Below are 22340 nucleotides of genomic sequence, written 5' to 3' on the forward strand. Positions count from 1 at the left end.
AAACCCGCCGGTCTTCTTCAACCCTTAGACATTCCACCAGCACCTTGGCACACCTTGTCACTAGATTTTATCACGGACCTGCCCTCTTGTAATGGATACAATACTATTCTGGTTGTGGTGGATTTATTTTCCAAGATGGCCCATTTTATTCCGTTGAAAGGATTACCTTCAGCTTTTGTTCTTGCCAAGGAATTCCTCGAAAATGTCATCCGTCTACATGGATTCCCGTCCATACTAATCTCCGATCGGGGAAGCCAGTTCATTTCTCATTTTTGGAAAAAGTGTTGTCAACTGGCACAAATCGACGTAAGACTCTCAACCAGCCACCACCCACAGACCGATGGTCAGACGGAGAGAACGAACCAGACCCTTGAACAATATCTACGATGTATGTTGCACCAATCGGAGGGTAATTGGAAGGACATTTTATGGGTGGCTGAATATGCATACAATAACTCGATAAACTCTGGAACTGGTCAGAGCCCCTTTTATACCCTATATGGACATCACCCTCGTACTTCAGAATTGGACTCACCTTTGAGCCTCGAAATGCCCGCAGTGGACCATTTGCATTCTACGATTACTCAAGCCTTCAAGGATGCTACTGCACACTTACAACATGCGAAAGGGAAATACAAAAAGAATGCGGATCTGCATCGCAAGGAGGCGCCCCCATACCAAATAGGGGATCAAGTATGGTTGGCTACCAAACACTTATCGCTCAAGAGACCTCGGACTTTTAATCCAAGGTGTTTAGGCCCTTACTAAATAAAAGCTATAATTAACCCAGTGGCAGTCAAGCTTGATCTACCAGCTAACATGCGGATTCATCCCGTCTTTCATGTGTCGCTTTTGAAACCAGTGCAACCAGGAACCAGATTAATAAAGCCACCAGAACCAATCCAGATAGATGGGGAGCCTGAATTCGAGGTGAAAAACATTTTGGACTCTAAGATATCAAAATCAAAACTTTTCTATCTAATTGATTGGAAGGGGTACGGGCCTCAGGAAAGATCTTGGGAATCCAGCGACCACGTACATGCACCTCGGCTAGTAAAAAGGTTCCATCGGAATTTCCGGAACAAACCGAAACCTCCTGGGGAAACGGCCTTGGGAGGGGCCTTGGCAGGGAGTGCTGTCATGATGCCTACCCCCGGAGCACCAGGCCAGGCCCAGCACCCCCCGGAGCAGGCATCACGCCCCCGGGTAAAAGCCCAGCGGCCCTTTATAGGGGTTCTTTGGACTCTGTCCTGGCGCCGTTGGTGCCAGGCTCATGTTGGACATCAGTCCTTGCGCCATAGGCGCCAGGCTCATAAGGGGAAGTGTTTGGTGCACTTACCTGAAGCAGACCATGCTGCACACTCACCTGATGCAGACCATGCTGCATGAAGAACCAAGCCAAATGAGGCTTAGAAGGGACTATTTTTCTGAAGGAACTATTTTGTTACTTGGGTGGGGCTGTGGAAGAATACTCACCTGGAACTTCTTCCAAGGCTATTTAAGCCACGCCTGGACAGCCACACGTGCTTCGCGTTGTTCTGCATCCCAGCAGCTGAACGCTCACTGTGTCTGCTCCTGCACCTGGACTCCAGCCACGCCCGCCTCGAACCTGGAACACCTGTAAGGGAATAAGAGAAGAGAAAGGTGAAAACCAAGAACTATTTCAACCTTCTTACCTGCATCCGGAATCTTCACGCCAGCATTCCTGAAGGAAGACTTCCATTTAAAAGCACCACATTGCCCGCTGCAGCGCCGCGCTTCACTCACCTGTTCCCGAGACGCCGCCCGGCTCCATCGCAGCTCTCAGTGCCGGTTGCCACATCTCTGCACTGCAACTAAGGGAGAGAAGAAGAGACAAAAGGTGAGCAAGGGAACACAAGAGGAAAGCCGAATTTTCAGCCATATTACTTACCGGCTATTCTTGGTGAACCATTCCACATCTCGGGTCGGCGCCACATCTCTGGCAGGTACCGCACCCCAGCCCCTATGGGGAAAGGACAAAAGACATTACTGGGGAATTATAAAGACATTTAGAGGGGTCGCCCTCATCACTAACTCACCTGATTTTACCCCGGCAATTTAACCCCTCAACGCATCGCCTTTGTTCTGCACCTGAAATAAAGGACAAAAAAAGACAACATAAAAGGAGGCTCACACTTGAACTTTTGCATCTTCATACTTACGGCGTATCGCTCAGTAAAGTCAAGTGGATTTGCCAGCGCCATTCTGAAAACCAGTGAAGTAACTGGACGAACGCGCGCCCCTGCACCAGAAGCAGGATGGAGAGTTCATCCTTCCAAACCATAAGAAGGATATTCCTACGGGCCATACAAGCAAGATTTGGGGGTTCTGTTCAATCGGTGGTCCGAATTTCGCGTATCACGCTTGAAGAGGCCACAGCAACCCAGACCAGACCAGCGTCTCCGTGGGAGCCAAGTGAGCGTGACAACCAGGTTCAGGCTTAGTGGTCTCACTAATAAGGAGCACACTCTCCCAATAAATCCAGAATGTCCTAGGCACTTCTCCTGGCGCCTGGGACAGGGCCTGTTTCCTCATACCCTTGAGAGAGTGGCACTCTCTCTGTGCCTTACAGAAGTCCGCCCGGGAGGGTCCCCCTTCAGCTAACAAGCATTGAAGGTCGGGATGATCCTCCGGGTTGAGAGCCTCTCCCACAGGAAAGTCTTCTGGCTCTTCTCTCACAGGAGTTGAGACGGGATTCACCACTGGACCCAGCCCGTACAGAGCATGGATCCCAATGGGTGCTGTCGGAACAGCAGGAAGAGCAAGGGCTCCCTCCACGGAGGAGGCCTTCTTACTTTTCCGTTTCCTTCGTGCCTTGGGTTTTACTGTCGGCAAGGATAGCGGGCTTGCAAGCGGACCCTGTGTGACCTGCGATTGGGGGACCGCCACAGTAGCCATGGGTAGACCATCCGTGATCATCCCCAACTTGACCAAATCGTTCCCCAACAAAATGTACGCAGGCATGTTGTCCTGAACCAGGACTGGAAGCTTCGCGGTCTTGTCTCCAATCGTAATGTTGACTAAGGCTACAGGCGATAATTTGGGAGGCCACAACCAGCTAACCTGGTGGTTCTCAGAGGAGCACCTACATAGTCCTCTGGCTTGAGCAGGGTCCTGTCCACCACTGTCATGCTTGCCCCAGTGTCTCTCAAACCAGTAGAAGGCTGGCCATTCAAGAGGACACTTCTCAAAAACCTATGAGTGTTCTGTGGGATATTCGCTGGTACTTCAGCATACTGGTCCCAGGCCCCAAGAGACACTAAGGAAATCTCTACGGGAGCACTGAAGGTGATCCCAGTAGAGATGGGGAGGACAGTGGCCTCTATCTCACGTACAGAGTAGGGGTAGGTCAGGCTGACAGCCTGGACTGCAAGTGCCTTACCCTTACACTTGGGGTCACCCCTTCGGTGATCCAGAGCCCCACAATCTCAACATGTGCCAGGAGTGCGGGGTACGGTACTGGAACCACTGGGAGCCTGCTTTGCAGCAGGCGGACCACTATTCTTACTCCCACCCACAACAGACTTATCCCTACTAGGATTTTGGGTCTTTGGAGAGAAAGGTTTTGATTTAGCCGACAGTGACTGCTTTTGGGACTCCTCAGCTTTCTGAGAGGCCCCCTTTTCTTTGTCCTTGTCCTTCCCACTGGTGTGCTTAGGGGACACCGGGTGGGAGACCCACTTTTCAGCCGACCTAGCCAGCTTAAAGGGGTCCAAATTGTTCTGGTCAGCAACATACTGATGCAGCTCTGGTGAACAGGCTTCCGAAAAATGCTCAAAAAACAAGAGGTGGGACAATTCAACAAACGTTTTCAGTTTGTAACCATCAATCCACCCCATCATGTCCATGTGTGCAGCACTCACCCAGTCAATCCAAGACACATTCTCTCGTTTCTTAACATCCCTGAACCGTTTAAGGTATTGGGTAGGCGTCTTGCCAAACTTCGCAATTAAAGCAGACTTCATGCACTCATACTGACCCCTTTCTTCCACACTCAGTTTCAGAATACAGTCATATCCAGTTTGAGGCAATCTGCTTAACAAACACTTATCTCAATCTCTTTTATCAACATTGTGAATTGCACAAGCCATTTCGAATGCTTCAATCCATTGGAGGATATCAGAACCCTCCGCATACACACCAACTAAGTCTTTCATAAACTTGGGTGCTGGGGACCTGACACTCTCAACTGGTTTCAATGAAGTCTCCACTCGAGCTTTCTCTAACTGGATTCACTGTTCAAGATCCCCATCTTTTAGTTCAAGATCCCAATTCTTGAGCTCCACTTGCTGTGCCAACTCCTCTTTCTTAAGCTCAGCATCGATTTCCAACTTGTGATATTTAACAACTCAAGCTCCAAGGAAGTGCTGGGGTTTGGAACAGACGCAACAGGAATGGTGGCATTCCCAGAATCAGTTCCAGCGACAACCCCCGGGGTAGAGTCCTCATTGGTTGCATTCCCCCCTTCAAGAGTTTTACAATCAATCTGGTAGTCCACCAGGGCAGCTATCAGCTCAGCCCTAGACTTATCCACAAAGTCTAATTCCCTGGCTTCACAAGCAGCACTCTGGAGAGCCTCTAAGTTCATCCGAGTCAATTTACCATTCACAATAGATTCAATTGCTTGTAATGCAGTTACACAACTAAACCTTAATTCAATAAAGTGCAGATATCCTTCGTAAGTGGCATGGTTATACACTGATTCTTAAAACCATAAGCATCCCACCGATGCTACCAGTGTAAAGACTGCCGGTGGAGGGTGTCTGTACTTCCGCTCTCTATATGGTAGAGGAGAGGCACAGGGGACCCCAGCCAAGATTCTCTATTATTGGTACGTGGTTGAGAAATCAAGGCCTAGCTTCTCAAGAGGTGATGCGGGCTGGTTCTTAAGCATAGTGTAGTCCCCAAGTACCCACAAAGGAATGTCCACACACTGTATCGCTTACAACACAGTCTTTATATCATTAATATTCAAAGGTATATACAATATCACGATAAATCACATTGTACTCCGAAAATCAGAAATGGTAAATATATAAAGAGGAAACCAGCAGTAGAGAGAGGAAGGAAAGCAAGATGGTTGAGCAATTGGCAGAATACTGGTCCCGCTACCTAGACACAGTTCTGTGTGGAGATCCCCCGACCTGGGCAACCTGTAGAAGAAAGATACAAGCCCAGTCTATATATTGTTCACACTAGACTTCCCAATAGTTCTGCAACCCCAAAGTACCTTGGCGTTGTAGCGTTCCTCGTCGGGGAATCGACGGCCCTTCTTGAGTGTCCTCCCTTTCAGGCAGGAGTCACGGGTCATCGAACGTCCGACGGAGAACTGGTCGAGCTACGACGGTGAAGTGGCCGCGTCGTTCCTAGCGGTGCTCATTGACGGAGAAGCATAAACATCCTGCAAGGAAGAGGCGGGCAGGGCACCTCGGTGTCGATAGTTCTGGACTGCAAAGAGTTTGAAGAACTGTTGCCCAGCAAGGGCGTTGAGTCGTCGGTGTCTCTGTGGTCTTTGGGTGGCGGGAAACCCACCGGCGGATGCTCCTGGGCGCGACGACGGTCAGGCCTTCTCCAGCAGGATACAGCGGCGATGATGCAGACAAGAGCGTCCTTGGATCAAAGATGTTCTTAGGCAAACGGGAGCACGGCGGCTCCGGTCGGCGACGGCGGTCATCGACAGTGGCGGACAACAGTCCAGGTGCTTCTCTTTGGAGTTCCACAGCAGTCCCTGTATCGGGTCGGCAGCCTGTCGAAGGTCTGTCTACCAGGGAGCTTTGGCAAAGGTCAGCTGGTGCACGATGGTCCCTCGTAGCTCGGAACAGGGCACCTTACCAGGTCCTCTCTGGGTCAGTCCTTGGAGACACAGCAGCTTTCAGATTGCGAAGGAGAGCGACAGCAATTCTTCTCCTCCAGCAGGGCTTCAAGGTCAAGCGTCAGTTTCACTCCAGTTACTCTTCGTAGTTTGGACGTCAGCTCTGAACACTTCTGAACACGATTCCTAGCAGTGAGAGGTCCCCAGATATACTGTTGATCTCCCATTCATTCCGCTGGGTCACACTCAAGCATCCAATCACTACGAGGGGCATTCATGCAGACAGGCAACCAATCAGGCACACAGTGCATTCAGGCCATTCACTTCTATCCAGACACTCACAACAAGTTATGTGTATTGGGACATGTACCAAGCCATTCAACACTTCATACTACATTCATACCGGTTTCGGGCAGGGCTGTCTATGTCTTTGTGTCAACCACCAGATACTAGACACCCACAACATAGAATGCGTATTCGTCACACACCCCATTCTCTTCGGTCCCACCCACAGGCGTACCGACAACATACGGTCGTTGGGAAGGCTCCAGCCAGTCTGGTCAGCACTTCCCCACACTACCATACATGGAACTTCCACCCAACAGCCAGTCAGGGGCAAGGGACAGAGTCAGGGCTTCCCGGGACTTCGGGAAGATCAAGGTAACAGGCGATGGAAGGCAAGAGGCCATAGGGGCCATTTTGTCTCCATCAGGAATCTACCGATTCCAATGACAGGGCCTGGGCATCCCAAAATGGAAGACGCTCAGGGCACCAGTCAATTCAGCATGGAGCTGCCACCAGCCCGCCCTGCTCAGTGGGTCACACACAGGTGCCCAAAAACATACACTAGGGGCACAGGGTTGCACCCCTACCCATGGGTGCCGTAAGGGTATCACATGAGTCTGTTCACCAAACCATGAGAGAGAGCTGCACCGCCAGGAGTCCCACATGAACTCCTGCCCGTAAAACATGACAGAACATGTTAAAAAAACAGTAAAGGACAAGGATACGGAGGCCCTGTCCCTCTGATACATTTCCAGCATCACAGTGGATTACCAGGGGTTGTGTACACGGTTTTACTGCAGTTTTGGGGTGCCTGAGCGTTGTGTGACTCGTCATTTTCTCACTGGGGTCACATACAGCCTTGCAGGCGCACAGGGGTGCTGTTTCCATCTAGTACCCAACCCCCTTCACCCCAATTTTCCTGGACAATTGTTGTGTACGGTTTACCTACAGTATTTCGAATTCATTTTTTTTCGAATGCCATAATGTCGAAAACATTTGGCCGAAAAAAAACATTTCGAATGTCTTTTTTTTATTTTCTGTTCGAAATGGGGGGGTGCCACCCAACCCCCCCTTTTTTTTCAAACCCTTTTTTTTACTCCCAAAACCAAAAAAAACATGTAAATTAAAAAATAACACATTCGAAAAAAAAAATGTCGGACAAATGTTTTTGACCTTATTGTCATTCAAAAAAATGCATTCGACATATTAACTGGATACCGTCGTGTACACCTCCCATTGGCACTACTACATCTGTGCCATGGTTGGGAGGCCACGAAAGGTAAGGGGCGCCTCAGCTGGGCGTCCTCCATGTGGTGGGCGTGGTCAGGGATGTGGCTCTGGTGACCAGGGAGTAGGGGGACTCCAGGGTGTCCAGAGTGGCTGCAGAGGGGGAAGAGGCAGGGGTGCGCCACTTTGGCTGGATGTTCTACCACGTGTTGGTGCAGTCATGCCTCCACCCCCTGTGGTTCCCAGAGATGCAGCTTTTGCATCTGACACTGGCAACCATATGACCCGGCAGTCAGTTTCATCTACTGCCACAGGCCCAAGGGTAGTGATAGCTGCAGGTGCAGCTCTGGCCACCACCACCCAGTCTCAGGGTCGGCCAGCACATGCAGCGTTGGTACCTGAAGTGTCCCAGGATGATTTCCAGATGGTCAGGAGGCACGTGGTAAGTGCACGCAGGGCTGCTCTAACCGAGGAAAATGTCCCTGGGGCAGTGTTGTCATCTGCTGCCCCGAGCAGCTGGGTGTTGTCAACTGCATGGGCAGATGCAGCCGACACCACCCCGGCTCTGAGTCTGTCAGCCAGGACAGTCTTGGTCAATGACCTTGGCACAGCGGTTGTTGCTGCGCAGGGTCCAGTCAAGAGCACCCAGCAGCCACTGATGCAAGTCAGGGCTTCCGTTCCAGTTCCACCTGCCACTCCCTTGGTCCAGTTCACCAGCACCACTGCCCCAACTGATCAGGGCGGCATTTGCCAGTCAGGGTCTAGACCACTGCCCAAGAGGAGGAAGGTTGCTCCTGCACAAGAGGCTGGGACCCCAGACACGGCTCCGGCTTCCGGCACGTCGAGCAAGGAGCCTTTGGGCAAGCAGGAACTGGACTCCCTTGTGAACTACGTGTCGGAACACCACCGTGATATGCTAGTGGGCCCAAATTATCACACTAAACCTGCCCAGCTTTGGGACCACTGGAAGCATGTTGCGGAGGTTGTTAGTGCATTCGGACATGAGGTGCGCACAGCTCAGGAAAGCATTGGGATGACCTCTGACGCTGTGCTAAGCTAAAGCGTTCCTCCAATTATGCCAAGACTTGGGTGACTGGCAGTGGGCAACCACCTGAGGAGGAAGAACTCACTCCGCACGAGGTGATCGCTGAAGAGTCCATCCCGGCAGAATTGGTCGAATGAGTGGGAGAGATGCTGGATTTTGATGCCCCGTCCAGTGAGTGTTGTTGCATGTTTGTCCAGCCCATGTGTGGTTTACTTGTGCGATTTGTTGTGCTTGACTGCCAATACATGCTATGTGTACATGGTTCTCATGTGCGAGTCATGAAATGCTTCACTAATGCGTGCCTGCTGTGCAGCATGCTGGACATCTAGTGCAGACAGGGACTGTCCTCATCAACCCACTTACACCGTACTCACATGCTAGTCACCCGGCTGCCCCTCCGGTCCATGTTCCAGCTCACTGGCCCTTCTGCATGTAGCCTGGGGTGTCTTTCCACTCAGCAGTCGGACTATGTCATCGCATGACTGACGTGCATGTGTGTTCTGCCTGCATACAGGTACTCCACGTAGGCATGCTCCCTTCCCCCTCTACCTCCCTGCACCCCAATTTCACCATGGCACTGGTGGGTAACATGTTGAACTACTGCAATGGCCTGTTCAACGCTCCTGTGTACATGCACACTTCCCCCTACCAACCTGCCAGACACATACTGTGGGGTACATCCTTTGTCCTTGATGCAGGGTGTCTCCCTCGGACTGTGCAGATGGCAGATGCTCTGCAGGGAAATGAGTGCCCATTCATGCTCCATGTGCATTCCATGCATGCCCCCATGTGTCATTGGCAGGATGTTTATTGTAGTACGTGTCCAGGATGACATACATTTCATGACATTTGATCATCCATTCCATGCTTACTCTGGCTCAGTCCTGCATCACGCACATATTTAGGGTTTCATAGTCTGTGTAGGGCACAGGCCTCCCCCTGTTTCAGGCCCCCTGACTGTTCAACTGGTGTAGTGCCTTCTGCACAAATGGGTGTACTACAGAGGGTTCATCATGTGTCCTGCTTACTGTCCCATTCTCATCTGCTGTGTTGTCAGTTGACTCAGATGATGCAATTGATGCTACTGAACACTGTCTGCCAATACAGAGTTCTCTGGTCAACATTTCACTGCCATGCAAATCCTCCCTGCATTTTCACTAAGGGGTAGGGGTTGCCTGTAGCCATGCAACCCATTGCATGCACATTGCACGTGATGCCTGAACTTGCCCTTACACTGCCTTCATGTTTATTGATTGACATCATAATGTACTGGTTGATGTAGATAGTCGTAAAGTACACTTGTTCTGCACTGCAGCAACCCACGTATGAGCCATGTTACACCGTTCTACATGCCTACTCACTGCTGCAATGTCATAGTGATCTGGCATGTATGGTCAGATTGTCATCCCTTCACTTTAATGAAAGGCACGGGCACAGGTGCATCCTGTGACACATGTACTCAGTATTGGAACACCCTAGCGGGTGTTTAGCAAAGTTGATTGGTCAATCTGTGGCCTATACTAACTGCTATACGCCGCAGATTGATTATAGCCTGCCAATCGGGTTGTAATGACTGTGGAGCTGCCTGAACTCGTGCATGTGTACGCTTTCACATGCATCAAAGCAAGCAGCATTGTAGCTGCTTGCTTTGCTGTATAGGATGCTCTTCATTATCACCATACAGGTGTATATGAACACGGGTGTTTTTGAACACTTTCACATGTACATATGCAGGCAGCTTCAAAGTTTTGTAGTGCACCATTGTGGCTACTCACTTATGTGTGTGTGAAGGTGTTCATTTACACATGTGTTCTCTGCAGCATTTTTGTTGAATGACTAATATGTAGTTGATTAATGTTAATGCTGCTGCGATTTCAGCATTGCGCCCGTTATGTTCAACTGGCACAATTCTGAAGGTGCACTGTTGTGCAGTATGTATATGCCCAGGCCCACTTAGCTAATCTGGTGGGGCCTGGCAGTGATGATTTGACAAAATGAATAATGTTTTAGGGCACAATCAATGCACAATGTGCTCAATCAGGCCATGAGGGGTGTTCTGGAGGCTTCATGGACCGGCAGCTCGGACCGTACTGGGTGTTATGGTCCCTCATGCCTGGTTGTAGGCCCTCACTTTGCTCGGGACATTCACTATGTGTACATGGCCCATGATGCCCGGTACGGGCTGAGCTGCAGTTGGATGAAGCTATATTGGTGATGATGATTTAGTGATGCATGTGTACATGCATATTACTTGTGTCGTGGGGTGTTTGGATTCACTTGCAGATGTGGCCAATTGCCTGTTTAGACATGCTTATGGTATGTGCCATCTCTTTGCTGCCCTCTGTCAGTTCTGCCTGTGACATGTGCCTGACAGAGGTGGTGTGTGATGGAGGTGATATACTACATTGAGTACATATGTAGGCTTCGCTATGTACACACATCTATTTCTGCTTTTGGGATGTGTTTGCATATCAATGCCACTGGATGCATGCCGAAATGTTAGTTGTGTGTGACATATCTTCTACATGTGTTGGCTGTTGATGTGATGTGAATGTGTGTGTGGTTAAGTGCTTCTGACATGTGTACTCATGTTTGTTTTTTTCCACATCACAGATGATAACGCAATGGAGCCAGAGGATGGTGATGTCATTCCAGACACAGGGCTGCTATTACATCAGCATCCCGGTACAAGTGGGGGTCATGGGGTGGTAGATCATGAGAACCCACTTGTGCTCCAGACCATCGTGTCCAGGGCTGGCAATCAGTCTAGCTCTGAGGATGACCCTGAGCACAATGTTGAGTTGGATGTGCGTCATGTCCATTCGTCGACGGTGAGTGATTCTGATGTGGACGATCTTCTGTCCATGACACCTGCACTTTGGGGCCAGACAGTGTTGGAACCTCCGCTTGTGGTGGATCGGGATGCATGGTCACACTCCACACCAGTTGGTGATGTACCTGGGCATCATGTCAACGGAGGGATGTAGTCCTGCAGCTGGGGGTGGTGTCAATCCAGCGAGGACCACAGCTCCTTGGGCCCCGCGGGTGTCATGCCTGGCAACACAGTGGCAGTGTGCCACCGGGGTATACTGAGTGGGAGCAATCCATGTATGCCAATTCAGAACAACAGGGGGCAGATATTGATAACATCACTCAGAGCATGGAACGTGTGGCCCAATCCGTGCTCCTCCCTGCTAGGCAGGTGCAGCTCCAGCAGCGGGCAGCGCGTTCCACGGCCCGCTCATTCAGGCTGGGCATGGCGGCCTCAGACAGGGCACACCAGGCTGAAATGGTGTCTCTGCATCAAGCACTTGCTGCTCACACAGAGGCACATGTGATGACCATTAATCCCTCAGATCTACTCTGGGTGTGCTCAACATGTCCGAGAGGAAGCAGTCAGAGGAGAGGTTGGAGCAACTTGAGAATACCATCTCGGCTGAGCTACCTGCATGCCGGGCGGTGCTCCAGATGTCATGCGAGGCCATGCAGGCAGAACTCTGAGTTACACGTGCTACCTTGCAAGAGGAAGCATGTGTATCACGTGAGGTGCTGCATGCTGACCTACGTGCCATCGTCGCACAGGACCAGGCTTACCAGTCCCGCAGACTTGCTGCCGTCGAGGGGCAAGCTGCTCATAGGCGTGGTCAGGGTACTTTGCCACATCCACCTCCTTATTTCCATCCAGAGGGTGAGCAGGACGACGACTTATCTCCCACAGAGGTTGGGCCGTGCAGGCTTTGAGCCCATGGAGGTTTTTTTATATCTTAACATCATCACATTGGGTGTTGAGATGCACCCTGTACCCCCCACAAGGGTGCCTCCCCCCGGGTCGTATGTGGCCATTTTCTATTTTACTAGTTTAAAATTGTTTGTCTATTGTGCATTCATTTGACGCTGTGGTGATTTGTGGTTTTTGAAAGCATAAACTGTCTGTTCCAGTTGGGCCCATTCAAGCTTGTCTCGTGTAGGTGTTTGTGGCTTGGGGTCCTGACACATATGATACTCCTGCTTCCCCTTTCCATGGGCTTGCAAGGATGGTTTGGTGTACAGCAATTTACACAAGGGCATTGGACTTTTGTCATATCTGCGAACTGCCTGCTGCTGTACTACTTGTGTTTACACCGCTAGTGGGGATTATGGATGTTTTCTCCACGGCATGTCTGCAATCAATTTTGGTCAGTACATTTTTGAACTGTCCATTTATTGAAGTTGATAGTAATGTCAACCTGCTCTTGAACCTCGACTCCAACACTCCGTGTGTTCTCATTCTGCTCGATCTCCCTTCTGCCTTTGACACTGTCAACCATGCCATCCTGCTCAACCGTCTCTGTGATAACCTGGGTATCACTGGTCAGGCTCTGGCGTGGCTGACCTCTTTCCTTTCCAATCGACCCTCCCATGTCCAACTTGGGTCCTTCCTCTCTGACATCTTTTTCTCCACCTGTGGTGTTCCCCAGGGATCTAATCTCTCTCCCTGGCTTTTCAACCAGTATCTGGCACTCCTTGCCCACCGCATCGCCGCTCTCTGCCCCTACTTTCAGTGCTATGCGGACGACACCCAACTCATTTTCAGGCTACCCTCGGCCTCCTCCTGTCCTTCCCTCATCTCTGACTGTCTGTCTGCCATCCAGGAATGGTGTGCCACCAATGACCTCTGCCTTAATGCTAGTAAGACTGAGATTCTACTCATCGGCACACCCACTCCCTCCTTCCCTGTAGCTCTCTGGCCAGCCTCCTGCTCCTACCTGCAAGGCAAAAAACCTCGGGGTCATCTTCGACTCCACACTCTCCTTCTCTCCTCATATATCTGACGTCTCTAAGAAGTCACACTACCAGCTGCACCTCCTCAGAGGTATTCTTCCCTTCCTCTCCTTCCCCCAGAAGCTCACTGTCTCCCGAGCTCTGGTTCTCTCGAAGCTGGACTACTGTAACAGCCTCTATCTTAATCTGCCTGCCTCCACTCTCCTCCCCCTGCAACTCATCTAGAACAGAACTGCGAGACTTGTCCTTGGCCTCAAGCCCAGGGACCGTATCTCTCCAGGACTGAAATCTCTACACTGGCTCCCAGTGCCTGTGAGGATTAAGTTCAAAACCCTCTGCATTGTCCACAAGGCCTTCTCGGGCCTGGGGCCTAAATACCTTCAACTCTCTCTTCCTAAATATCTTCCCTCCCGAGCCCTTCGCTCATCCATCTCCAACTCCCTCAGGGTCAGCCGCTTCTCGAAGCAACGAGCTGGGGGCAGATCTCTCGCCGTGGCAGGGGCCTCCCTCTGGAACAGCCTTCCTGCCTCCCTGAAACTTGAGGAGAACCATCTCCGGTTCAGGAAGCACCTCAAAACCTTCCTCTTTGCTTCTGCTTTCTCTCTCCCTCTCCCCTGCTAAATTCTCGACTGAATCTGCACCTAATCTGCAACTGGGCCACTCTCACCGACCTCGGTCCTGGGCCCAGCCACTCTCCTCTTGCACTGCTTCCCTGGCAACCCCTGCACTGAGGGACTGTTTCTGTTATCCCTACAGCCCCCCCTTTCCCAGCACTTGTCCACACTTACCTTGCACTTGCCACCAGCTGGCCCTATTTATTTACTTTATTCTACTTACTTGTACTGCACTTCCCCCCTCCCCTTCCACTTGCACTTTTCCCTTCCCCCTCCCCCTGCACTTGCGCGGTCTGAATGACACCTGGCCTAGTAGGATCGTTGTCTGTCTTCCCCTTGTTCCCCCCTCCCTGCCTCGTCGCGCCTTGAAACACTTGTGTATATGCGCGTTACAAATGCCATATCATATCATATCAATGTATTTTCATCTATTGCCTGTATACGTGCTTGATGCACTTCATGCTGTAGACCGTCACATGCACCCTTTAGCTGTGACAGTCACACTGATGGTGGGAGGGGGCTGGGTGGTGACAATGTCAAGTTGGTACATGTTGAGTTCAGCCCCAGGGGATTGTGGCAAAGGAGGATGCATTAGGAATGTGACCCAAGAGGCACAACTCACAGTCCAGTCCTCACCTGAGATGTCTGCCAATACTACTACTCCACTCCATTCCGTTTGGACGGCACGTTGTATCTGTCTTCCCTCTTGGACTTCGCTGCTGCCTGACGGTGCAGTTTTCCTACTGGACTACAGCTCTTTTACTTGTTTTTCACACTCTGGTGCCTTTAGTCCCTGTTTTTCTTCCTGCTACTGTCCTTGTTGCAGATCTGTCCGCCCGTCTCTCGGACAGTTATTTCAACATACTCTTACACTGCCTCGGTTTGCCTCAGTACACTTCTGTTCCACAGCATCTCTCTGGCGCTCCTCCTGTCTTTCATCTATTACATCCATACCGTTATGTTGACTTTGGGCTTTTACAAAATGTTATTCAACTGTTGTGGCTCTTAACTTGCTGTCAGCTGTTTCCGGCTATCTCGCATTCACTGTGCCTTTCCAGATGTGTGCTGTCTCTGCCTTTCTTCATTCACACTACCAAGGATTGATTGGGTTTCAGCTCAACCATCCAGTTGTGCCATCCTCCTTGGTTATTTTCTACTCAAGTTCCAGCTCTACCTGTCAGGGTACAGACCCTGGGGTTGTGTGGGACGAGGTCAGAAGTAGGTCTCAGACATGGCCCAGCAACAAGCAGCAAAAAGAAACACACACGGAAAAGATTCCAGCCTTATAAAGGGCTTTTATGCCCTTTCTGCAGGAAAAGGAGCCTGCAGGCTACCTTTCCCAGCAGACAGTGGGCCAAGGACTACAAAACCCTGCCCACATTGGGTGGGGCACACGCGTGCATCCACACGCAAGCAGAAGCATGGGGCTTGTGCTCAGATGTCAGACCGAAGCAGACGTGTTTCCAGGAGCTCCGAGGAAGGGGAGCAGCACGAGGGGCCATGCCCCAGCCGACCTTCCTCCAGGCCCTTTGCACATGCAAGCTAAGTAGCACCAGTGCTGGGGTGCTTAGCCAGGTGTTGGGAAAGATGTGCACAGTACAGCAAAGCCACACCGAGTAGCCAATGCCAAGAAGCTTTCCAAGTTGTCAGGGGCACACGCAGGGGGTGTCGTCCATATCCTCGAGTCTCCCCTGCTCCAGAGAAGCTAAGTTATTAGCGCAGTAGCATTCCTAGCCACAAACTAATAAAGCGCAAGGGGGGGGGGCACCCAGCGATGCACAAACTCGAGTGCAGTGCATATCATTAGCATATGCGATTAGCCACGTGCGCTGCCTATAGAAAGCCGTGGCTGGCAGAACGCGACTTGTACTGAAGTCGTACCTCGCCACACGCGGCTAACAGCACATCCAAGGCCCATACTATCATGTATGATTCTTAACACATGGTCTTGCATTTACCGCAGAGCCACGTGCGGCTTCTTTATCGCATTAACAGTGTATGAACCATCACGGGGGTAAGCAAAACAATATGAACGAAGCAGCAGACAAGAGGGCTTGTTTAGGGAGGATTCACTAGGTTCGAGGCATAAATGGTGTTATGTGTGTGTGAGGCAACACCCACAGAATAGTAACTCCCGCTCTCTTTGCAGCATTGAACTAACTTCTCCTGTTACCGGACCTGAGAGTGCGCAGGCAGGAGGCCAGCACTCACCCCAGAGATAAGTCTCTCTTTGGCTCACCTTTAAGCCAGTTTGTACAATGTGCATGAAGAACATGGTTTCTCTAATTGAGTATGTGTAATTGTCAATTGTTGTATTTTGTATTTTCCCTGCTTTCCCTTGGCCATCCACCTCCCCTCTCCTGACCCTCTTTCCAGTTATCCTAAATACTGATACATATCCAAACAATGGATCCTTAACCCTCTTTCCCCGCCGGGTCTCAGAGGCCTGTTTAAGTTTTACCTTGCAGGCGCCCAGACCACAGAGGGGGTGGTTGGTTTGTGCCACTCCTGCGCCTGGAGACCGAAGCTGTGACACTACCCATCAGTTGTGGCATCCTCATTGATTATTGTGTACTCAAATTGCTATCCATCCTGTTGAACCATTGTTCAACTGTGCTACCTTGGTAGTTATTCTATCATTCAGCTTGGACATGTGCTTCGCCATATTCTGTGACTTAAAGTCATCTACTGGAAACTCTTCCAGGGTTTTTTGGTGCCTAGTTTCTTTTTGACAGGTTTGGGGGTTTGGCTCCTTGTAGTTCTCTGCGATTTGGGATTTTTATCAGTCAAGGTGGCCTCTGAGGGGGCTGGACCCTATTTACACGAAAGGAAGAACAAGGAAACCAAGGGGAAGGGGGATCCTGAAGCTAGGTACACTAGAAGGAAGAAGCCGATGGACCCCAGACACAGTTCTTCTGAAGGTCATGGTGATGAGAAAATGAGGGAGGGGCTTTTGTTGTCGGACAGTACGCTTGGGCTACAGTGATTGGGCACTCTCTGACGTTGTCATTGTGGGGTATCATGTACATGATGTGTTCTGCTGGTCAATGGCTGTTCCTGTGTTGGGTTAACTTTTCAGGTGTCAGGGGATTGTTGTGGTTTGACATACTGGGGTGTCCACATGGACAATGTTCACATGTGATGTGTACAGGACACTGAGGGTCACTTCATTTCACATGCATATATTGAGTGCATGTCCCTACTGACACACACACTTACACAATGCATCACCACACATACAACCACACTTCCATGACCACACGTGCACACACATTGCCTTCTCTGGCATGCTGTGTCCCTGCAGCGCATGATGACTTACCATTTGGGGATTGTGTACATGCATCACTGGGTTATTTTTGTTACTTGTCCTTTTTATATGATCAAGGTGTATCCCCAACACAACGGCTGCTTACTATGCTGTGTGCTGAGCGGTGTATTGCAGGAGACACACACAGGACACGGTTTTGGTATTTGCAGATTCGGATTGGGCAACGTGCATGCAAACAGGCATGCATTTGTGTATGACTTTGTATGTGTGGGAGGTTGTTGGTCAGTCATTTCATCTCATTCCATGTCAGGTGTGATTGTCTCAGGCCTCTTTCCATTTATCATGTGTCACTTCGTATCTAATTGGTCATGTGTTGTGCTTTTGGCTTGCTCTTTGCTGTTGCATGCCATTTCATGGTGTGGCCGATGAGGGTGATGGGGGTTGGGAGGGTTTGGGTGACATACCAGTGATTTTCATGTCCTGTTTTGCAGGGTGTGATATGCACCTTGCATGTGTTCCTTTTGGTCACACAGGATTGGTTATGTTTAAGTAGCTAGGGATGCACACAATGTGGCACTTCTGTTGCAACATTCTCAGGGTGATAAGGTTGTGACAATTGACTGTCTCTTTTTAATTATCGATTGTCAACTGGTATGTGCCAGGCCTTTGTGCACTCAGTAGGGGCGGGAGTCTAGGTGAAAAATGTGGCCACAAGCTGGGTCCGGGCTGCCTCGCCACATGCCCTTTCCCCTCCCATAAGCAGCGCCTGTGCCTGTGGTTGGGGATGTGGGGGCACCACCATGTCCACCGGTACGCCCCGCCGTGTTGCAACATTGTGCAAGACACATGCTGCCACAATGATCCTGCACACTACTGGGGGTGCATATAGTAGCTGCCCGCCAGAGCAGTCAAGGAAGCAGAAGCGTGACTTGAGCACTCCGAATGTGCGCTCCACTATGCCCCTGGTTGCAATATGGGCTGCGTTGTATCTTACCTGGGGTGGTGTGGTGGGGTTCCGTATTGGCGTCATCATGTGGTTGCTCAGAGCTTAGGCACTGTCCCCTGGGGAGGTGAGGATGGTTATCATTAGTTGGGTTTGTGTATTTGTCTGTGTGTGACATGCATGCATGTGCACAGACATTTGTACTCACCAAGGAGCCATGTGTCGCCATGCTTCCCAGCTTCCAGGTCCCCGCTCAGCGGGACATTCTGTATATGAAACTGTCATCGGTAGACCCAGGATAGTTTGCATAGACAGAGGTGATGACTCCATGGGCATTGCATACAACCTGTACTTTCATGGAATGCCAGTGCTTGCGGTTGCGGTAGATGTTCTCAGTGGCTCTAGGTGGACTTAGGGCCACATGGGTGCAATCTATGGCACCAAGCACTTTGGGGAAGTGTGCCACCCTGTAAAAGTCCTCAACCACGGCCTGCCTTTCTGCGGGTGTTCTGGGCATTTATATGTGCCTGCAGACTGAGGGGTGCGCAGTCATGATTGCTAACACTTGGTGTAGGCAGCGTGACTGCGTGGGCTTTGAGATGCCCCCAACTATGGCAGTTGTCTGCTGAAATGACCCAGTGGCCAAAAAATGCAGGACATTGAGCACCTTTTCCAAGGGGCTCAGTGCTTGGGAGCACAAGGTGGGTGATGTGAGGTCATCATCCCACTCAGTGACCAGGTCTAGGATGATATGAGGTAGAAACCTATACCTGCCATAGACCTGGTCATCAGGCATCCCAAAAAGGCTGGTCCTGGGCAAAAAATGTGGGGCCTGGCTATTCTCCTCCTCCTGCGGTGTCCCACGATCAGTGCTGCAAGAAATGGGACATTCATCGTAGCTGTATATATGTGTTTGTTGTTTGCGTGCACTTTTATACTGCGCAGGGACGCTTATGCCTGCCTTTGTGTGGCTGGCACGTGTTTACGCATGTGCGTGTCTTTTGACGTACGCAAGTTTCCCCTATTCGATTCCATGAATGCGTGTTGTTCGCTCGCTTGTGGGCGTTCCATGTATTTCCCAGCAGTACTTCCCCAGTTACGCCCTCATTTTCACGCGTTGTTCCCCATTCCGCATGTTCTGCCCCCTTTTTGGTGTGTGCGCTACGTGTTGTGCACTTTGGATGTGCGCGTTGGGCACAGCGTTTGGGATGTTGCAGTGATGTGTGTACCTGTGTATGCCATGCGCGGATTTGGTGCACATCCTGGGAAAAACACGCGCAGGGCCTTCCATGAATGCGTGTGCTAGCTTTTTCACGTTTGCGTCAGCTTGCGCCACAAATTTCTGCACACATTTATTCCATGAATTACCCCTACGTCTTATGGGCTTCTTTTTACAAAAACAATATAACCTTTTAAAGGACACATTTTCCCCTAAGGTCAACACTATCAGACCAAGGAGTTAAAAATAACAAATTACAAACAAACAACATGAAAAAGTAAGAAAAAACATTTAAAAAGGGACATCTTTTTGTGTTGGTGACCTTCTGTCTTCTTGGTGCATTCGTAACTGAAGAAGACAATGTTGGCGCAGGGTCTTGCTTTCTGCAGAAAATTGAAAAGAGGCAAAGTCATTTGGGGACTGGCAATTGGGTCAGGTTTCTCCCTAACATTGACCCTTGCTCCCTTCTGTCTACAAAAAGAGATTTACTAAGATCATCTCTTACTACTTCCAGCCCGCTTAACTATAGGCTTGTTCTTTTTGTGTCATTGGTGCATATCACAAAAACATTCTCATTTTAGCATAGCACTCAGGGCTGTCCTTGGCTTCTTATTGCCTATCTGAATGTTCTTCTCTTTTCTTTCAACATCTTCCTTCTGGTCATGTAGGACTGCAGTCATCTTCTCTTATTTACTGTGCTAAAATCCGCTTAAAAAAGAAAAAACATATTTCGCTGCACCTTGCATGCTGCTTTATCGCCTGCTGCTTGCCCTACACTAATCTAGCGTACCCCTGTTATTTGGCATCCAGCACTGTTCCTACTAAGTGCTTTCAAGTTTTGACATAAGAAACACAGTGGGCCTCATTCCGAGTAGGGCGCAAAGGGATTCCGGGCACCGTTAAGAACGTCGGTGCCGGTAATCCCTTTGCGCCCTTCTACGAGGTCCCTTAGCAGGTCCCACAATGGGCGCCTGGTTTTACCAGGCGTCCTTAGCGGGAGCCGCTAAGGGACCAGAGAGCTAATAATGGTAATGCAAATTGCGGTACCGTTATTAGCTACTTCCCCATTCCCATTGAGCCCTATGGAGGCTGAAATGGGAATGGGGAATGGTTTATTCAATGGGGACTTACCGGTCCCTCCAAGGTCGGAATGGACCGGTAAGTCCCCATTGAACCAGGGCGGACTCGGTACCGGTATGGGAGGTAGTCATGGCGCAAATAGCACCATTATTACCTCCTTACTCGGAATGAGGCCCAGTATTTGCCTATTTCAAACATTTCCTTTATTTCTTCCAAAGGTACCCAATTGGTATCTCACCATTTGTCAAAATTTCAAAAAGAGATTACTCCACCTTTTACCTGAAGATTTCTGCATCCTTTGTCGTTAGAGATAGCCACACTTGCATATACATTCTATGCTATACTCACACCTATTTGCACCTATCTTGGGAAAATGCTACACATTAGAAAGACGGTATCCCTTACTGCCTTTTTCTGTACTCGCATTGGTCCTCTTACTCCTAATAATGATCAGCAGTGTGTCCATGCACTTGCAGCGTGAACTTATACTTACTTCTTTTGATTCTGACTGCTTCACTAATACCTACCTTTGTACTCTATTCTAATAGGCCATGTAGACACGGCTCCCATGTTCAAAAAAGGTCAATAATCTTCATCTATAAAATATAAATCAATGCCATTATATACATTTAAATAATGTTATTTTACTTACTCTGATGTGTCCTTTCGTGCAATTCCACTAAAGGTTTTTCCCATATAATCCGAATGCCTGTGGCCCATCATGCTCTTGTGGCCCTTCATTAACCCCATTATCTTTTTTATTAAAATACACAACATTTTTCAATTATGGCCAGCAACCTCAATTGGTGATCTTTATTTTTCTAATTCCGAATGTATTGTTTGTTTACACTTCTTGCTACTTAAACACCCAATCATTCATTCATCCAACCATGTATTCATTATTTATTTATATATTTACTTTTATTGGGCTCCTTGATTTTTTCACCAAACTTTACATTTTTTTGGGTTTCTCACTCCTGTGCTGTTTTAGGTTAATTATTTATTTTCATCTTCCCCTATTAATTTTACTTGACCCATGCAGTGAGGGCCTGTGGTCCACAGAACACTTGGAATTCTCTCCAAGCCTTCCTGAAATTATTCTAAATGCTGCTACATTGTTGCCACGTGCTACAAGATGTTCCCTTTTCTTTTTTTCCAGTGTGTGATGCTCCTAAGGAAACACCACTACCTCTTTAATTCACTATTGTCTAAATATGTCATCATCAGTGACGTCAATCAACCTAGACCCTTCCTTGAGAACCACCACTGTGTCCATTCCCTTAAACATTGCCATTTCCTTTCATATTATGGCTACTTTTAATTTCATGAGGTTAACTGTCCCTCCTCTTTGTTCCTAGATATTCATAGTTTTAAACCAAAATGCGTCAAATGTGTTCAAACTTTATTTCCCCTAGGCCAAATAGCTATGTTTAATACAATGCTTATCTCATAATACAAAAGACCTCTAGCTTCTACTAAAAGCTTCTTGCAGAGCACCACTTGCCCTGTGCACACCAATATGAATTCACCAGCGTTAAAATGGCCATCCCAAAAGTGGAACACATTATCCCTTGATCAATTAAATAACATTACCATATTAGGCTTTGCCATCCAATCCCTTCTCAAAGCATTGGAGGGTGCCTGTTGCCAATATAACAAAGATCAATCATAGCACATTCTCCTGCATAGTCTGATCTTTCATCAATTAAAAGGAAACCCATTGTTATCTCCAAAAGAACCCTCAATCTTCTGATACTTCCCCTCATTCAACACCTTTCTGCCTTCATTGCATTGACATGCAGTCCCAGTGTCTACCAATGTCATGATGCCTACCCCCGGGGAACCAGACCAGGTCCAGCAACCCTGGAAGCAGGCATCAAGTTATTTTGAGCAAGCCCAAAAACCCCTGCTAGGGGCTGTTTGGGTGGGGTCCTGGCGCCTATGGCGCTATTCTCATATGGAGAGTTAGTCCTGGTGCCATAGGCGCCAGGCTCATAGCGTAGAACTTACCTGATGCAGACCATGCTGCAAGCTTACCTGATGCAGACCATGCTGCAGAGCTCCA

The sequence above is a fragment of the Ambystoma mexicanum genome, chromosome 7p (genome assembly GCF_040938575.1).
Source record: "Ambystoma mexicanum isolate Mex_15411 chromosome 7p, UKY_AmexF1_1, whole genome shotgun sequence".
Taxonomy (NCBI): domain Eukaryota; kingdom Metazoa; phylum Chordata; class Amphibia; order Caudata; family Ambystomatidae; genus Ambystoma; species Ambystoma mexicanum.